The 12,880-nt window shown below is 39.3% G+C and overlaps 1 non-coding gene across 1 annotated transcript; it reads left to right on the forward strand.

Annotated features, from left to right (window-relative positions):
- The first annotated feature begins 651 nt into the window (after window positions 1-651).
- On the forward strand, window positions 652-758 carry LOC120078904. Its single transcript, XR_005482179.1, has one exon. It is a non-coding gene; the product is annotated as a small nucleolar RNA R71 (small nucleolar RNA).
- Window positions 759-12,880: the final 12,122 nt, after the last annotated feature.

The following is a 12,880-nucleotide window of genomic DNA, read 5'->3' on the forward strand; positions in this document are numbered from 1 at the left end:
ATTGCGGATGGACGTAGCCTGACTTTGAAGCACAGTTTCGTTTTTCTCTATATACTGCTTCAATAGGCTTTTCAGGGAGGAGGATTTCGGCGGTTGTGAGCTACTGGATTGATTGCTTGTCTGACCGTTGTTCCGTAGAAAGAATCTAAGTGGCCCTTCTTTCTGCGCAACAGATTGGAAATTCAGCTACTGATTCTTCCATGCAAAATTGGGGTGGTTTCTCCACCTGGGGATGTAGGTATTCGGAAATGGATTATTTTTTACAAATAGACTGTGGATTTTGTGGGCATTCTTCCATTGCGTGCCCATCACTGCAAGTCGCACACCTTACGGTGTTTTGAATAATTGCATTTACTTGCCCATTTTGCGGTGTTGGGCTGCTGATCGCAATTCCCTAAATTAAGTTCATCATTGCGGTCATCTGATTCTGTAGTGAAGCAATAGCACCATTACTTGCGTCATTATCCTTGATTTTCAGTCTCTGATCACTCTCTCTCCAATCCAAGTGGTTTTCGGAGATGCGATTCAAGATGTTCTTAGCCTCATCATACGTTTTGTCAAGCAAACCACCAATAGCTGCCGCATTGGCAGTAGTCTGCGAAGCGGGATTTAAACTATGATAAAAAGATTTCCATTTGAAGGCAGTCTGGCAATCCATTGTGTGGACAGTCCCTAACCAACCTCTTAAACCTCGCCCAGGCATCACTGAGCGATTCATCCAAGTCTTGTTCAAAATCAGTTATGAGTTTCCTTGGTCTAGCATTCTCGGTAGGTGGAAAATATTTCTTCATAAATTTCTCTATGACCTGTTCCCATGAAGTGATCTCTCCTGGCTCGAGGAAATACGCCCATTTTCTTGCCTGATCACATAGAGAAAATGGCAACAAAGTTAGTCGAACTTCTTCGGCAGAGATGTTCGGGAACACAAAATTATTGCATATTTCTATAAAACTATGGAGGTGGGCGTGCGGGTCCTTGCCAGCCGTCATCTGAATTGTCCTGCAGTCTGGATTATCTACAGCATCACCGACTTCATTTTGAATATGCTTCCTTCGAGGGCAAGCCTCATGATTCATCGAGAGAAATCATAGAGGTTTGGCGATGCATAGTCCCTAATGAGCCTATTGCAATCGTTAGCCAGAAGGATTGGATTTTTCATGACGTTGTTTTCTTTTGGTGCTCCGATTCCAGGCTACTCCGCCATCTCTTCTTTATCTGACTGTTGTTGTTGGTGGTTTCTTAATCTCCATCTAAATGTCTTCTCAATTTTCGGGTCGTAATTCACCAGAGATTAAGAGTCTGCAAAGAAATCAGAAAAATTGCCATTAGCACACTATTTTGCCGAAGTCTCCAGCAACAGTGCAAAAAACTTGATGCGTTATTTTATGATGTGGAATTATGGATAAAATGCGATGATGAAATTGCATTGAGCACGAGTTTTCTCAGTGCAATCCAAGTGTAAACCCCACTGAGTTCTTGGTAAGTCGAGGGTCGAACTATGGGACTTGGGAAAACAGGTTCCAGTGGTAAATTTTAGAAACTTTGCAGTAACCGATAACTCATATAGTTGTTTGGTTTTGTTGATTGCAATAATGAAAAATAAAAAAAAGCGACGGATTTGAGGAAAGGTTGATTATCAGATAGATGCACTGAGTATGCAGATGAATGGGTTGAGAAGGTCTTTAGCTAGCGTTACTTGGGAATACATCAGACTATGTGATCATGCTACAACCATGCACAACAATTCATTTTCCAATTCAAATACAGTACTCCTAAGTCTAGGATGCATGTGTTGAATGCAAAAGTGTCCATAGAGCTTATTCCTAAGTCTCTACTCTTTTCCTATGCGATGATGTAAGATGCATAAAGGCAAGGTGACCGCACACAATCATATTCTATCATTAGGATGTATGCAATGCGTTAATAGCATACAGTGCTTATTCCTAAGCTTCTATATCTTGATTATGTGTTCTAATCTGACTCTCTCGAGCCTAGATTCTAACTTGACTTTCCCAAGCCTAAATCCTATCCTTAGACTACCCTCCCCAGTATCTCTAATGGACGAATGGAACATACATAATACAAGATAATCGCATCGAATGAAGATCCCCAGTTGTGCTAGCTAAATGCTTCTCAACCTATTCAACAGATTTAGCTACTCATGCGTAAATAACAGAGAGTGAATAGGTATAGAGAAGTAAATAAATGAGTTTGAATACAAAAAGACAATGGAAGATAAAGGTAGAGACCCTGGTAGCAACCCTTTGCTGACCGAGGCTTTTACACTGGCAATCTCTATTCGGTTCAAAAGATATTCCTGCTTCCGCAGGAGCTGGCCCTCTCTCTGATCTTAAAGCTTCCGGCGCTCTCCCAAGCTTACCAGAACGATCTATCGACACAACTTCCTTCTCTCGCTTCCGCCTTAGAACAAAAGAAAATCTAAGAATAAGGCTAAACTATCTAAGGAAAAATTCTCTAACGGCCCGAACTCCTTTTCTGAAGAATGCCTTCAGTATTTATAGATCTTTTGAGGTGAAAGGCGACTTCTCTCTTATGATTGCACAGATGGGATGGCTTTAATTCTCTGACTGATGCACCGAATATTTGTCACCGAAAAGCTGAATGTACTTGTTATCGTTAGCGGCTGTCAACTTAATTTGGATTCGACCGTCATCAGCTTTATGTCCCATCGTGATTAATTATGCCTTTCACCCAGATGCGCCCACCATGTTGCACTGACTCTATGCGGCAATCTTTCTTTAGCAGATGTTTGCGAACACAAATCACCACAAAGCCTTGCGGTAATGCTGCGCTCGAAAAATGATTTCCTGTGATCACTCTTTCCACCTTGCGTCAACGCATATTCTGCATAAAAATAAAAAATCATCTGTTCCTATGCGATGAACGCATGCGACCGCAATGTTATAAACTAAACACTTTTTGGACGCAATCTAATAATTGATAATAGGCATAAATGCACGTTATCATGGTGCTAAGTTGTTAAACAATGTTGGATTGCGTTGATGAAATATGTTACTTTGTATCCATTAAGCATCAATTTCTTAATATTGCAGTCGCATGCATCCAACACATTAGAACAATTGATTTTTGTATTTTCGTGCAGAATATGCGTTAACACAATGCAAAGATTGCGATCATAAGAATTCATTATTTAAGCGCAACTTCATTGCGAGGCTTTGCGTTGATCGTGCTCGCAAACATTCGCCCAAGAAGGATTGTCGCAACTTGGTCAGCGCAACATGGTGGGCGCATCCGAGTGAAAGGATAATTAAGAGCAATGGGATAGAAAGCTGATGACAGTCGAATCCAAATTAAGTTAACAACCGATAACGGTCACAAAGTACATTCAGCTTTATCGGCGATAATTATTCAGCGCATCCATCAGGAATTAAAGTTGTCCCATTTGTACAAAAAGGAAAGAGAAGCCGCCTTTCACCATGGATGCTCTATAAATACCAAGGGCATTCTTCAGAGAAGGGGTTAACAAGTTGATCAGTCCGCACGTCTTTTTTTTTTGTTTTCTTTTATTTTAAGGCGGACGCGAGGGAGAAAGTTGTGCCGGTGGATCATTTCGGTAAGCTTGGGAGAGCGCTGAAAGCTCCAAGGACTGAGAGAAGGCCGACGCCTGTAGAAGCTGGAACATCTTTATATCAGAATAGAGATTTCAGTGTAAAAAGCATAGGCCAGCAAGGAATTATTACCAGGCTCTCTACCTTTAACTTCCATTGTCATTTTGTACTCAACGCATTTATAAGAATGGAATTTTTTTCTCTATATATGTTCACTCTTTGTTATTCACGCATGAGTAGCTAAATCAGTTGAATGGGTTGAGAAGTATTTAGCTAGCACAACTAGGGAATCTTCATTCTTTGCGATTATCTTGTTTATGTATACTTCATTCGTCCATTAGGGATACTCGGGAGGGTAGTCTAAAGACAAGATCTAGGCTTGGGAAGGTCAGGTCAGAATTTATGCTTGGGAGAGTCAAATTAGAACGCACAATACAAGAGATAGGCGCTTAGGAATGAGCACTATTTGTTATCAACGCATCGCATGCATCCTATTGATAGGATATTATTGTATGCGGTCACCTTGCTTTCATGCATTTTGCATCATCGAATAGGACAAGAGTAGAGACTTAGGGATGAGCTCTATGGAAATTTTACATTCAACACATGCATCCTAGATTTAGGAGCATCGCATTTACATTGGATAATGACTTGTTGTGCATGGTAGTAACATGATCGCATAGTCTGACGCATTCCCGAGTAATGCTAGCTAAAGATCTTCACAACCCGTTCATCGCATACTCATTGCATCTATCAATGCAACTGTCTTTTCTAAAATCCGCCACCTTTATTTATTTCTTTTTCATCAACGCAAACAACAAACCCAACACTTATTTATTTACTTGGTTACCACAAAGTTGTCATAAAAATTACCAACACATACTGTTTTCATAAGTCCTTGTGTTCGACCCTGGACTTACCAAGAAACTGAGAGGAATTTACACTTAGATTCCACTGGGGAAACTTAAGTGCACAACACAATTCCATCAATGCATAACATCCATATTTCCACTTCATAAATACAAGCATCAAGTTTTGGCGCCGTTACCGGGGACTTCAGAAAAATAGTTTGCTAATGGTAATTTTTTAATTTCTTTGCAGAACTCTCAATCTCTGGCGAATTACGACCTGGAGATTGAGAGCACGTTTAAAAGAAGATTAAGAGACCACCAACAACAACAAGAATGAACACCAAGAATGGCGGAGCAACCGGACGCAAGGGCCGCTAACGCGAATAATATAATGGCCAACCCCATGCTTCTGGCTAATGACCGCAATAGACCCATCCGGTACTATGGGTCACCTAACCTCTAGGATTTCTCTCCAGGAATCATGAGGCGCCCGTTAGATGGATCGAGGTTTGAAATGAAGCCGGTAATGTTGCAGATGATCCAGGCTGCTGGGCAGTTTAGAGGAAGGCATGGCGAAGACCCGCACGCCCACCTCCGGAGCTTCATAGAAATCTGCAACACTTTTGTGTTCCCGAATATCTCAACCGAGGAAGTTCAACTAACTCTGTTTCCCTTTTCTTTGTGTGATCAGGCGAGGAATTGGGCATATTCTCTCGAACTGGGAGAGATAACTTCGTGGAAACAGGTGGTGGAAAAATTTATGAAGAAGTATTTCTCACCAACTGAGAACACTATGAGAAGGAAATTAATAAGAAATTTTGAACAAGAAGATGATGAATCGCTTAGCGATGCTTGGGAAAGGTTTAAGCAGCTGGTAAGAGACTGTCCACACAATAGCTTACCAAATTGCCTGCAAATGGAAACTATCTACCAAAGATTGAATCCCTCTTCACAGACCGCTGCCAATGCGGCAGCTGCTGGTGGTCTGCTCGACAAAACATATGAGGAGGCTAAGAGTATACTTGATCGCATTTCCAAAAATCACGAGGATTGGAGGGAAAGTGACAGGAGATTAAGAATTAAAGATAATGACGCAAACAATGGGGCCATCGCATCCCTGCAAAATCAAATGACTGCGATGATGAGTTTAATACAAGGAATCGCAATTAATAATACGGGAGCGAAGAAAGGGCAGGTCAGCGCAATCATTCAAACGACCGCAAGTTATGTCATTTGCAAAGATGCTCACTCGATGGAGGAATGCCCAATAAACCCGCAGTCGGTATGCTTCATGAAAGATAATCCCTATTCCAATAGATATAACCCCAGGTGGTGAAACCACCCAAATTTTGCCTGGAAAAATCAACAACAAAGCTTTCAATCTGTGGTACAAAAAGGAGGGCCACCCAGATTTTTCCCGCAAAACAATGGTCCAGTGCAAAGCCAAGCTAGCAGTTCACAACCACCACAATCTTCGTCCTTAGAGAGCTTGCTAAAGCAGTATATTGAGAAAAATGAATTAGGGCTTCAGAACCAAGCTACATCCATTAGAAATCTCGAAATTCAAATGGGATAAATTGCGGGCGAGCTGAAAAATAGACCGCAAGGAGCGTTGCCAAGCTCAACTGAGCTCTCTCGCAATGCTGAGGGTAATGGGAAGGAACAGTACTTAGCAATCTCCTTGCTAAGTGACGACATGACTGTGGAAGTAGGGGAGAAGTGCATTGCAACCAACTTGAATGCAGTGATAACCGAAGACCCGTTGACCTATACTTTGGAGAAGCCCGAGAAAACAGACCCTGAAGTTGCGTCCACCCTTAAGCCTCTAGATCTTGAGACACAAGAAGTCCAACCACCAGTGACTCCGCAAATATTGAAAGAGGAACAAATTGAGAAAGAAAATATCGCAATAGTGGCTGCAGCGCAAAATGCTATGATCCCACCTAAAATGGGCGACCCGGGAATCTTCACAATTCCATACTCTATCGGAGGGACCTTCAGTGGCCAAGCACTATGCGATTTTAGGGCAAGTATAAACATAATGCCGCTATCAATCTTCAAACAATTGAATGCCGGCACACTTACGCCAACAAAAGAAACTCTCCTGCTCGCGAACAGATCTCGAATACAACCTGATGGGGAGTTGAAAATGCCACAATCTCAATCGATAAATTAATCCTGCCGGCAGACTTCCTCATTTTGGATTATAAAGCGGACGAAGATACGCCCATCATATTGGGACGACCATTCTTTTCAACCGGTCGCACTCAAATTGATGTGCGTAAGGGGAAAATTATAATGAGCATTCATGGGGAAAAACTCCGGATTAAGGCAGTAAAGATCTCAGAGGACAAAGAAAAGAGAGAAAAGCCACCATGGATGTGAACAAACAAGCCGGAAATAAGGGGTCCCTATGTTATCAAATGATCGCAACCTATCAGGGACGCAAGTTTTGGGAAGCATCAACTCTTCAATTCTTCTCAACTACTCGGAATTTTTCACTATATCTTTTCAATCTTGATCTATCCTTATTTTACTATTACTGTCTTTATTTCTACAAAAAAAAAAAAAAGGAGGTTGCGATGACGAATTTTGTTTTATTTAAAATAATTTGACCCTCTCTTTGTTTTTCTTACAACGATCGAGGCGCTGGATTGTGGAGATGTTACGCGACGAAGTACTTATCTTACTCCATCACCGCAATCCACAAAACATAGATCGCTGCAAGGATGGATGCGTCAATACAATGCAGGTGACAGCGCAAAATTTTGGGGTGTACTCTTCCTTATCTTTATTTCCAATTTTGTGCTATCACGTCGCATGTTAGTTTTAAAAGTCTTATCACGCATCCTCTTTAATTACCGAAATCATTTGATATAGATAAATTTAATCGTTTATCGCATTTTGTTCTTTCCAAAGTATGATTTCAATGATGAAAAATATGCTTCTATTTCTTTCGTATACACTAGAGTCAACTTAGTCTTAAGATAGTCACCTCATGAAATATTTCTAGAAGTTAGGGGTTTGCTAGCTTTCTTTCAAACTCTCTTTACAACACATTCTAGAACATCGCATGACTTATTTTAATCTTTTGGCAATGAAGACATTGCCGCATTTTAAATTTGGGGGTGAGGTATTTATTTTCGACCTTGATATTTTCTCTAAAAAAAAAAATTGAATAACAACTTCACTGTCAACGCAATGGGAAACTCATGTTGATAATAGTTAAGTTGTGAAAGGCATTTACTCGTAGTTGGATGTCCGCATGACACACGTGGGGGCAAGCCATAACAAAAGTAAGTTACCAGGATCAACACATAAATAAATGACCACAACTCCATTGCCAAATAGGTATGAGTTTAGTCTGAGAAAGAGTGCATTGCTCGTAGTTGGATGTCCACAGAACACACGTGGGGGCAAGCCAAAACGAAAGCAAGGTACTCGGATCAGTGCAAGGTCAGAGAAAAAATATCAATGAAGAAAATTTTTTATGCAAGGATAAAATCATTTGACACCCGGTAGAAAATTTTCTTTTTTTGAAATAAATCATGCGATGTTCCAGAATTTAGTAAAGTTCTTTTGAAAGTTAAACTTGCAGTCCCTAGGTCTTAGAAATATTTTAAGAAGAGACTTGAATAAGACTTAGGAAAATTCTGGCATATAGGATTTGAACGAAGTATTCTTGAGAAATCTAGGAAAAGAACTTTGTGGTGGACTTGCTAAAGGAATCTTTAGCTTATGCTTGAGGATAAGTATTGTTTAAATTTGGGGGTGTGATAACAGGCAGAAATGCACGTTATCATGGTGCTAAGTTCTTAAACAATGTTGGATTGCCTTGATGAAATATGTTACTTTGCGTCCATTAAGCATCAGTTTGTTAATATTGAAGTCGCATTTGTATTTTTGTGCAGAATATGCGTTAACGGAATGCAAAGATTGCAATCATAAGAATTCATTGGTTGAGCACAACTTCACCACAAGGCTTTGCGTTGATCATGCTAGCAAACATTCGCCCAAGAAGGATTGCCACAAATTGGTCAGCGGAACATGGTGGGCGCATCCGAGTGAAAGAATAATTAAGAGCGATGGGACAGAAAGCTGATGACAGTCGAATCTAAATTAAGTTGACAGCCGATAACGGTCACAAAGTACATTCAGCTTTATCGGTGATAATTATTCGGCACATCAATCAGAAATTAAAGTTGTCCCATCTGTACAACCAGGAGAGAGAAGCCACCTTTCACCATGGATGCTCTATAAATACCAAGGGCATTCTTCAGAGAAGGGGTTAACAAGTTGATCAGTTCACACATCTTTGTTTTTAGTTTTCTTTCATTTTAAGGCAGACGCGAGGGAGAAAATTGTGCCAGTAGATCGTTCCAGTAAGCTTGGGAGAGCGCTGGAACCTCCAAGGACTGACAGAGGACCGACGTCTACAGAAGCGAGAACATCTTTAGATCAGAATAGAGATTTCAGTGTAAAAAGCCTCGGTCAGCAAGGAATTGCTACCAGGCTCTCTACCTTTAACTTTCATTGTCATTTTGTACTCAACACATTTATAAGAATGGAATTTCTTTCTCTATATTTGTTCATACTCTGTTATTCACGCATGAGTAGCTAAATCAGTTGAATGGGTTGAGAAGAATTCAGCTAGCACAACTAGAGAATCTTCATTCTTTTCAATTATCTTGTTTATATATGTTTCATTCGTCCATTAGGGATACTCGGGAGGGTAGTCTAAGGACAGGATCTAGGCTTGGGAAGGTCAGGTTAGAATCTAGGCTCGGGAGAGTCAGATTATAACGCACAATATAAGAGATAGGCGCTTAGGAATGAGCACTATTTGTTATCAACGCATCGCATGCATCCTAGAGATAGGATATGATTGTATGCAGTCACCTTACTTTCATGCATTTTGCATCATCGCATAGGACAAGAGTAGAGACTTAGAGATGAGCTTTATGGACATTTTGCATTCAACATATGCATCCTAGATTTAGGAGCATCGCATTTACATTGGAAAATGACTTGTTGTGCATGGTAGTAACATAATCGCATAGTCTGACGCATTCCCGAGTAACGTTAGCTAAAGATCTTCCCAACCCATTCATCGTATACTTATTGCATCTATCAACGCAACTGTCTTTTCTCAAATCCGCCACCTTTATTTATTTCTCTTTAATCAACGCAAACAACAAACCCAACACTTATTATTTACTTGGTTATCGCAAAGTTGTCATAAAAATTACCAATGCATATTGTTTTCATAAGTCTCTGTGTTCGACTCTGGACTTACCAGGAAACTAAGTGGAATTTACACTTGGATTCCGCGGGGAAAACTTGAGTGTACAGCGCAATTCCATCAACGTATAACATCCATATTTCCACTTCATAAATACAAACATCAATCATATTTTATCCACGCAAGCCAGCATTATTTAAGAACTTAACACTATGATAACGTGCATTTCTACCCGTTATCAATAAGCACATCCCCCCTGTTGGAAATGTCTTAGAACTTTCATTTCGTGTTAAACATTTTATTTAACAATAATAGTGACTTGTTGATTTTGCATCTTATTATGAAAATTCAATAATCATATCAATTGGGCATCTCAAGTCGACAGTATATAGACTAAATGGTCTAATAAGTATATAGATGCAATTGGGTATCTCATCCTGGTAACACTATTGGATGCGTTCCACTCTGTACTTGTTACAAGAAGTTTTAAAATGCTACAAATGATGTGATCTGCTAATCGTTCATGTTGAGACATGTGAGTGGGGGCATCTTATTCAATGAGTTTGCATATAGACTAAATAAAAAAAATAGTCACTTTTCTTTATAACGACCGTTTACTGTTAAAACTGACTATTTCATTTATAAATAACCTAGGTTAACTCGATCTTAATCCTGAGCTAGCTATGAACTCTTGTTTATTCGGGATTACCCTTTGATCTGCAAACGGTGAGAGTAGTCCAACATCCCTTCTCAATAAGCTTCCCATTTTGGGGATAAGACCGGATGAATAGCTGGGGACATAGCCTTGCAAGATAGAATTCACTCCTACCCAATTAAGGGTTAGCAGATAGATTGTTCTCTTAAGTACTAATTCCAAGTCTTGAACAATCGAGGCCCCGCCTTCTCATGATAGAGAAAGGATTTGATTCATAGAGATGATGAATCAGAATTGTTCATTAGATGGTCAGATGGAATTTAAGGAACAAGATGTATTCACAGGGGTAAAACGGTAATTTTGACCTAGCTACGATTACAGACAACCTATGAAGTATGACTTACTAATTATAGTAATTAAGTGGGCATAATATATCTACAGTTAGGGGAGTTCAACTATGGGCTATAGTGGAGTATCCCATTAGTTAATGAATGGGGGTTAGATTGGACTAATGAGTTTAGTCGATTAATCTTGAATCGTTAGAGCCCATGATCTATAGGTCCGTGAGGTCCTCCTACTAGCTCGTAAATGGTTAAGCTTTAGAGTCGCTTGAGAAATTAGTTTAAAACGCAAAATTAGTGAATTTGAATACTAATGGATCCTTGATACTTCCGCTGCATGTTTTCTTACTCTAACACCTCCGTTAGGTGTCCTTCGTGCAGCCGGTAGCCCTTGCAGCCATAGCACAATCGGTAGATTCTCTTCTTCCAATAAATTGCATTCTTCACATGCATCTGTAGTAGATCCGTCATTCTTCATGCATAACCATAGCAGATCTAGTCGTCTTCTTCTTGGATCTCAACCATCCATTTCCTCGAAGCCCAACCGTTCTTTCCGTTGTCAAAGGTAGAAGCCCAATCGTCCGTTCTGGTTGAAGCCCAATCATCAAAGGTACAAACCGATCATCATAGCTCAGATTCATTCCGTCGTAGCCCAGTCGGTCGTGATAGCTCAAATCCACGTTTTCTAACCCAAAACTCAGGTAAGATCTATTCCAATCTTCAATCTCTGGGTAAGATCAGTTCAAAGGTGAAATTTTCTTTGTTTCAACTCCATGTTTGGACACAAGTTCATCTCAACACAACACCAAATTTCCATATTTGTTAGTTGTTTAAATGTAGTTGGACTTTGTTCTTGTAGCTGTTCGCTTATTTTCGCGTTTGGCGGCTCTGACTAAATAACGGTTTGTTGTTATCTTGCTTTCCATGAGAGAGAAGGCAATTTCTTCGACCTTTACTTCAGGTCAAAACTGTCGGACATTTGTTGCAGTCGAGATAAGTTCAATTGTTGTAATTTCTGTTTCACTTGGATGAGAATTAAGTTCAAATTTCCATAATTTCGAATGTTTTTCCTTGTCTTACTGTTAACCGTTAGTCTGAATTCTCAAGGTTATGTGCTCTTGAGTTTTGTGTAGTTTTTATAGTTGTTGATTATGTAGCCTAATCAGCGTCAAATTTAGCTGAATTTCATTGGAACATAGAAGGTTGATTTAGCTTAAGAAACTTGTTAAATCCTTGGTTACTAAGAAAGATCGACTGCTTGAATGGATTACTCTAAGTTGTAGAGAGCTATTATTTTTTCAGTTAATCCTGGTGAAATTATATGAAAAACAAAAGGGCTCTTGGTTTCTAATTGTAATTACTTTGTTTCGATCGAGATAATTTTATGGAATCTCGAAATGAATGTTTTTGCAAGCCACAAAAACCACATATTTGTTGAGTTGAATGTTAATTACTAGAGTAATGAATTTCGAACTTTTTTCTTTTTCAATTAAGGGATCTAATTGGCTTTCTTTTACGCTTTTGAATATATGGAGTTTAGAAGCTAATTGAGCTGGTTTTTAATCCATTTGTTTTCTTTTTTCAAATATTCACAAATTTCTATGCGTTCTACTGGTTGTTAGTTTCAAGAACCTGGGTTTTTTCTTTGTTGGTTGTTCGATGGTTTTGTTTGATGTTCTTGATGAATGAAACAAACTGGCTGCTAGTTTCAAGAACCATTTCGCTCGCCAGATCTGTTGTTCTTTTGGCCAATCTCAGTTCAGGTCTGTTCCAATCTTCGAGCTCCAAGTCAAATCCGTTAGTGCTTCGAGTTGTTACTGTATGAAGTGCATTTTGTGCTTTTGATTGATTTTAGGTTGAGTTTACATTCTTTCTTGTAACATGGTATGGGTTTTTCGTTTGTTTTTATATGAAGTGCTTGATTTTGTAGGCTTCAAAAGGAGGTTCCATGGGTATATATAAATTTCACTATATGAAAGAGAATTTATTTAATTTTGGATAAAGTCCCGAGAAAACAATTTTAAAATTTTTGAAGAGGTGTCTTTCAGTGATGGGTTGCAAAAAGTCAACAAGTTTTTTGATAAAAGCTTTTATAAGAAAGAGTTCACCACTTGCACTTAAAGCTTAAGTTGTCTCTTTTTGGTAATGTTTACTAATATATGGATAAATATATATGTGTATGTATACATGTAGATCAAACA

The sequence above is a fragment of the Benincasa hispida genome, chromosome 5 (assembly GCF_009727055.1).
Source record: "Benincasa hispida cultivar B227 chromosome 5, ASM972705v1, whole genome shotgun sequence".
Taxonomy (NCBI): domain Eukaryota; kingdom Viridiplantae; phylum Streptophyta; class Magnoliopsida; order Cucurbitales; family Cucurbitaceae; genus Benincasa; species Benincasa hispida.